A 7550-nucleotide genomic window follows, 5' to 3' on the forward strand; every position below is an offset into this window, starting at 1 on the left:
GAAGAATGCATGTCATTATAAATAGTGGAACCATGATCATGCAACATAACTTTTTGCAAATTCAAACATCATTTTCTCTCTCTTTATCTTATCTTTCAACTAACTCTCTTTTTAACAAAAATACTAATAAATAAACACACAAGATCTATATCATTGTTGTTGTAAGTGGTTTCCAGTAGTTTACAACAAGGATTGCTCCAAGAACTAGTTGTGAGATCCATTATAAGGACCTACAATTGGTATCAGAGCTTTCAGCTCCACTAGTTGAGATTTTTATGTCACGACCTTGGATTTTGTGTAAGATTATATATATTTATATATGATCATTATAATCATTTATATTATAACAGATCAAAATATTAACTATACCTTATTATATATTAGTTTGGTAATTGTTGATGGGCTTATTACCCTTACTAGCTAATAAATAGTTTCCCTTTGGGTGTATATAAAGAGAGATAAATATTACCATCATAAACTAATTACACACACATAACAATCTTGTGTACCTCCACTCTCCTAAACCGGGTTCTTCTCAAGAACCCTAACACCATCCTTAACTATACATTCTAAAGGGAAACTCGATGAAGATGACAAGCATGTCGACTACATCATACTTAGCTGCGATTACTACTCTCCATGCTATAACAATTTCATAGGTTTATTATTATTAATGTTTTCTATTGCTTACATGAAGAACTAATCAACATGTGACATCAGAGTGATGTTGATTAATCAGTTCTTCATGTTTTTCCTAAATATGGAATTGAATCAAAAGACATGAACTAAAATGATAAAACCTAATTTTTTCGGTTTCTTTTTTCATGTTCTATTACGAAAAAAATATATGAAACTGTTTAAATCGCTAAAATTCATATTTAATAAACCCTAATATTTTCGAAATATGTTAAAATCATATTTAAAGATTTCGATTCCAGTTTTTGTATATGTCTAATAATTAAAATTTTTGACGATGTTCTTCGTGTTCATCATAATTTTTAAAATTAGAACATATTTTGGTTCAAATCTGGATTAAAATCTGTTAAAGTTAATTTAGGGATATAATTTTTCAAATCTTGAATAAATTAAAAGTTTTTGTATTTTCTTAAAAGATTTGAATCCCATTAAATAAGAAATAGATATAATTGTTAATCCTTAAAAGATTTGAACCAAATCTTATTATTATCTTTTAAGTTTTCGAAATCAGTTTAGGGATCAACTAGTTTACGGAATTAACTGTATGAGTTTAATTAATTTTTTTTGTGTTTTCAGTTTAATTACGATAATATTAATTTTTGGATTTTAAAGTTCTCAGGTTTTAAATTTTATGGCCTTATACAGGTGTTTTTTGGAATGGTTTTCCAATCTTTTTCCCGAAAACACGCTAATTTTCCGAAAACTCATTACTCTACCCGAAAACCCATAATACTCGAAAACCTATTAACCAAGAACCCATATCATCCTAAAACTATAATTTACCCAAAAACATTATTTCTCGAAATCCTTAATTTTACCCAGAAAGTTTTTGCTATTAACTCATTAAAATGTTTTGTAAATACTTAAATATTATAAAATTTTACAAAACATAAAGGCTTAACTTGAATGAACTTATCACTTATGCCCAAAGGTGATGAGTTACATTTACCATATCATTCAAGTCTAACTAAAAGCTTTTGTTAGTGTTTGCCTAACATGATATAAATGTCTCACTTCTGCCCAAAGGTGATATGTTACATTTTTATCAAGCAAAACTAGCATGTGCATAATTAAAGTAATTGTCTCACTTCTGCCCAAAGGTGATTTGTTTTACAATTGTTTTGCACACATACTTAAATAAAATTTAATTCTGCCTAAAGGTGATTTATTTTTTGTTTAAGTATAACTTTTAATTATAGTCTATTAGTTTGATGTTAATAATAGGCATATCATATCTTCAATAAAATATAATGATCCTCACATTAATGATCCTTCATTAATCTAATGATCATAAACTTTAATCTATCTTACTTTAATATTCCATTACTCACTATAACTTTCTTCTATAAATAACTATCTCTTCTAAATCATCCACTTTAATATTAAAGCATAATATATATTTTACATCATAAAGAGTTTCAATAATATATAGCTCTTTTCAGTTTTAATTATCCCTTAAGACATGATATGACTATCCTACTGCCCTTTCTAATAATAATCATTTCATTGAAAACTACAGCATAAAAATGGAATGAGCCAATCATAATGTCTCTTACGATAATGATAATCAAGAACTTATATAAAAAATGGATTTTATTTGGGTCTATTTGTTGGTTTTAAATTACTTTTTGGGTTAGACAATTCATAATTGAGTCAGAACATAAAGGTTTTATTTGGGCTTGTTAATTAACTACTGGATCAAGGCTGTAGTGTACGGAATATATGGGCCCCTTCAGGTTTTGGGCTTGTGCGGCTGCACAACCTGCATGGGCCCAAATTCAGCCCTGACTTTGCATGACTCGTTCTACTCGACAGAGTAGCTCCACAATCTCAAATGTAAGGAAACCAAAAGTATCCAATGTAAATTGTATAAACACGTGTTGGTTGTCAAATCACGTTTTCTTATGTTAGTTACTTTGCATTTGCATGCAACAACTTTTAATGCGATTCGACTCTCTTTGAAACCATTACTCCCCAAACCCATAAGTGAGGAAATCCCTATTAGATCCACAAACACGTGTTTCCCATATATCCATTTAAAGACCAAAATGTCAGTTAGTTAGAGTGTTAAACTTCCTTCCAATTGGTCGGTCAAGAAATTCATAGGTGTGTATGCGTGTGTTTGTAAAAAAGAATGTCTTAACAAATCGTGTTGATACTTGAACCTCGAGAGAGCTGTACAATTATTATCACATGTGCTTATATCTAGCTTTCATTTTTGTTTTTGTTAGAGCATTCATAATAGGTTCTTTAAATTGTGTGAGCGTGCACTCCATTTTTTTTAAAGCGTGGCTATGAGTGCGAAATAGACATAATGCTATTGTTCATTTGTAAAACTGCAGAACACTGTTCATACTTTGTATTTTTTTTAAATATTTGTTGAAAGTGGTTATAAACAGAGAGAAAGAAAATGTAATCATAAAGGTTTACAAATTTATTATGTAAAAACATTCATAGCAGCCTCCAACTCCAATTATCTAATTGCACTAAAAATTACTATATTTTCTCTTTTCTTATTGATTAAATAATCTTTTTTATAACTTTATCATTATTTTTTTTCTTTCATTCACTCACAACTACTTTTAACAAATATTAAAATATTGAGTATGAATAGTATTTCTCCAAATTTACTCATGAGCAATAACATTTTCTCTCCCCCACTCACAAATACTTACAACCACACTATAAAATATAGAGGTTACCCTCACATAATATGAAGGAGCTACCAGATATTAGAGGTGCACAAATCGGTTTTTTTTTAAAAACCGGTTCGGTTATTAACCGGACCGGTTTTTTTTTGCCCGGAAAAAAACCGGTTCGGTTAATAACCGGACCGGTTAATAACCGGTTTTTGTATGTCAAAACCCTAACCGGTCTAACCGGTTAGGACCGGTTTAGAAACCGGTTAGAACCGGTTAATAAACCGGTTTTTTTATTAACCGGTTTTTTAATAACCGGTTTTTTTTTTTTTTTTTTTTTTTAAATAACCATTATTTTTTCACAGTATAAACAAACCGGTAACTACAAGGCAAACCGGTAACTACAAGGCAAAACGGACTGACCGAAGCAATTCTTTGCTTTCGTTGTTAGGGTTCTTTGCTTGGAAGATTAAAAACACATAACTTTCATTTATAGTTTTTACATTAAAAATACAAACATTAAATCGTTATCGCATATTCGTAACTCAAAAATACAAACATTAAAGAATGCTTAGACACGATTACATGAACAACTTGCTGTTTCTTACTCATTATTTGCCTCCATGTTTGCTGTTTCTTTAACTAATTTTCTTCGCTACCCGATCCCGAGCTATTCCTTAGGTAATCGTCGTACGCGGCTTCTTCATCGGTCATTGGTTGAGTGTGTCCTTGATTGACCTCGTCTTCATACAAGCCCGCCTCATACTCCATTTCCCCCTCGAGTGAGCGTTGATGTTGTGCCCTATCTAAAGAGTCCAAGTAATCCTTGTAGCAAATCGACATCTCTATAGCTGGTGGAGTGAGTCGAGTCCTCCTAATCGATATAACCCTGCCAGAAACAGAAAAAGCAGACTCCGAAGCTACCGTGGAAGCTTGGACCGTTAGTAAATCTTTGGCTATGGCGGCGAGGATCGGAAACTCATATTCCTTACCTCTCCACCAAGCCAGCAAGTCAAGACTTCTAAATTCATCCGGAGTCATGTGTTTCACAAAGTTGGTACCACCATACCTTCCAAGTTCACTGCTTGGGGTGTTTACCTTTTGACGTTTACCGGCGTCTTCCCAAATCATGTAGTACATCCCCATTTCAAGGTCGGTTTGGGATTGGGATTGGGCAACAGCTCTTAACAAGTCATGAATTTGGGAAGACGACCCGTATTTTGTAAGGTAAACATCATACATGTTTGACAAGGTGGTGTTGAAAGCATTCTTTAAAGTTTGGCTATAATAGGGGTTTTGATCGTCGTTTAACTCAAGCTCATCACAAATTTTTTCTATTAAAGCTTCAACACCACCAACATTGATGCAAGGGTTTAACGCAGCAGCACATGTCAAAACAGCGGGTAGTTCTTGAAAATATTTTCTAAATTTTTCTTTCATTTTTACACCCATATCAAAATAAGGTGCACCCCTACAATGAAGTTCACTCAACTTTGTGCACATGACAGCAATTTTTGGTAAAGCAATGGGGCTTGTTGGATAGTAAACCCCGGATAAACTAGTTGTGCAAGATTTAAAAATTTGAAGGACCTCCGTAACGATCTCAATCAATAACCAGTTTCTAGGATCGTACGGTGCACATTTACCCCTACTTGACAAAATTTGATGAAACGCAATTAATGATTCTTTTTGTTGGATGGCTTTCTCAAACATATCACAAGTCGAGTTCCATCTTGTTGGACAATCCCAATTTGGCCCCAACCATTGACAATTAGATTCTACACAAAATTTTTTGTATCTTGAAAATGTTTTATTGTTGCTAAAAACATCTCGTAACATTCTTTTAAAATTGTTTCTTTGCGTTTCGATCACGTTTAACCCATCTTGCACGGCCAAGTTGATAATATGTGCAATGCATCGGCTATGAAAAAACGCTCCATCACAAATAGGTTTATACTTTAATTTTAAATGGCCAACCGCGGCCGTATTGTTGGACGCGTTATCAAACGAAATTGAAAAGATTTTATGTTCAATCTAGTATTGTCGAATGACTTTATCCAAGAGTTTAAAAATATTTCTACCCGTGTGCGGGTAATCAAACAATTGAAACGCAACGGTTCATTTCATCATTTGCCACGACTCGGGGTCAACCCAATGAGCCGTCACACAAATGTATGAGTCGGGCGAACCATGAGGTACAGACCACACATCCGTTGTTAAGTTTACACCAGTTTGTAAGTTTGAAAAGTATGAAATTAGTTCGGATTTAGCGTTTTTCCATGCTTTAAGACAATCTCTTCTAAGGGTCGAACGACTTACGTGTTGGTAGCGTGGTTGAACATACTTTTGCATCATCTCCGTGAATTGAGGGTTGTCGAAGTGGTTGAAAGGAAGTGTTTGTTGAATCACAAAGTTTGAAAACTTTTGACGTACCGCTTCAAGGTCGTACGTAAACACCGCTCCTTGATTCGTCATCTCCGGCTGCGAACTACTTCCCGATTCGTCCTTCAAGGCCTTGCAAAAGGGCCTTTGTACATGCGCTTTTAAAGTGGAGTTTGCATCTTTGCCATAAAACTTCAAACAATGTTTGCATCGAGCTTTTTGGCTACCGTTAGACATTTCGCATAGGTCGAAATGTTGCCAAACATCTTGGTTTCGTTTCGTGGGGATGACCCGAACGACCGTTTCTCCCCTGTTCGAGGCACCCATGTTGACGGATGAAGCAGCACTTTGGGAGGCCATGATAATCGACTACGAAATAAGAGCGTATGGAGTGGTAATGTGGTATAATTGAGCGTGAGATAACAAAATAATCGCGTATGAAATAAACGTTTAGAGCGTTTGGAGTTGTATAATCGAGTGTGATCTAACCAATACCCAACCTAAACTATATATAGATGTTTGTGGGGGTAAAATGGTAAAAAAAAAAAAAAACGGTCAAAAAAAAAACGGCCATATAGCCGTTATACAACGGTCAAAAACCGGTTTTTAACCGGTTAACCGGTTATGGAGAAACCGGTTAACCGGTTTTTCCACAACGGTCAAAAACCGGTTTTTTTATAAACCGGTTAACCGGTTTTTCCATAACCGGTTATAAAAAAAACCGGTTTTTTTAATAACCGGTTCGTTAACCGGTTTTGGCTCTAAAACGTGTAACCGAAATACGAACCGGCGGTTTGTAAACCGGTCAAACCGGTTTTTAAAAACCGGTTTTCGTAAAAACCGGTTTCCGGTTTAAACCGGCAAACCGGTTCCCGGACCGGTTTTTTTGACCATCTCTACCAGATATACTCTGATTATAATATAAATGGAAAATATGGTTCGTTAACCGGTTTTGGCTCTAAAACGTGTAACCGAAATACGAACCGGCGGTTTGTAAACCGGTCAAACTAAAAACCGGTTTTCGTAAAAACCGGTTTCCGGTTTAAACCGGCAAACCGGTTCCCGGACCGGTTTTTTTGACCATCTCTACCAGATATACTCTGATTATAATATAAATGGAAAATATAATAATTTTTATTGTAATTATCAAGACTAAAATAATATGTACAAAATAAAGAGACATGCAATTATTCTCAACAAAAAAAAAGAAGAAGAACAATACCCTCTAGTTTTAACAATTCAGTTTTCAAACTCCAAAATTATATTTATTCACAAAATATCTATTTTTATCTCTCTAGTTACACTAAAAATTATTATATTTTATCTTTTTAATTAAATAATATTTTTTATAATTTTATCATTACATTTTAATTCTTATCTACTCACAACTATTTTAAACAAATATTTAAAAAATTATAAAATATAAACAATGTCTTTTCAAATTTCCTCATAAAAACTCTCTCTTACTAACAACCATTTACAACCACAATATAAAATAAAGAGGTCACTCTCGCATTACAGAGATTGAAATAGTATGTCCAATAAAGAAACGTATAACATACGATTATTCTCAAGAAGAAGAAAAACAACACCCTCTAGTTTTAACAATTGAATTTTGAAACTCAAAAATAATATTATATCCACAAATTATCTAGTAACGGAGTCCACAAGTCACAACACAAGAGTCGTATTATCCGTCAATCAAACGTGGCCGATTCCTTCACACCAAATAATATTCTCCCTAACAAACTTCCAAAACATAATAATAATAATAAGTTAATAAAATAAAAATAGAATAACCAACCAACACATTCATTTCACTCACACATACAC

This window comes from Bidens hawaiensis, unplaced genomic scaffold (assembly GCF_021521415.1).
Source record: "Bidens hawaiensis isolate Kalapana, Puna unplaced genomic scaffold, B.hawaiensis_p1.1 tig00018741_1, whole genome shotgun sequence".
Taxonomy (NCBI): domain Eukaryota; kingdom Viridiplantae; phylum Streptophyta; class Magnoliopsida; order Asterales; family Asteraceae; genus Bidens; species Bidens hawaiensis.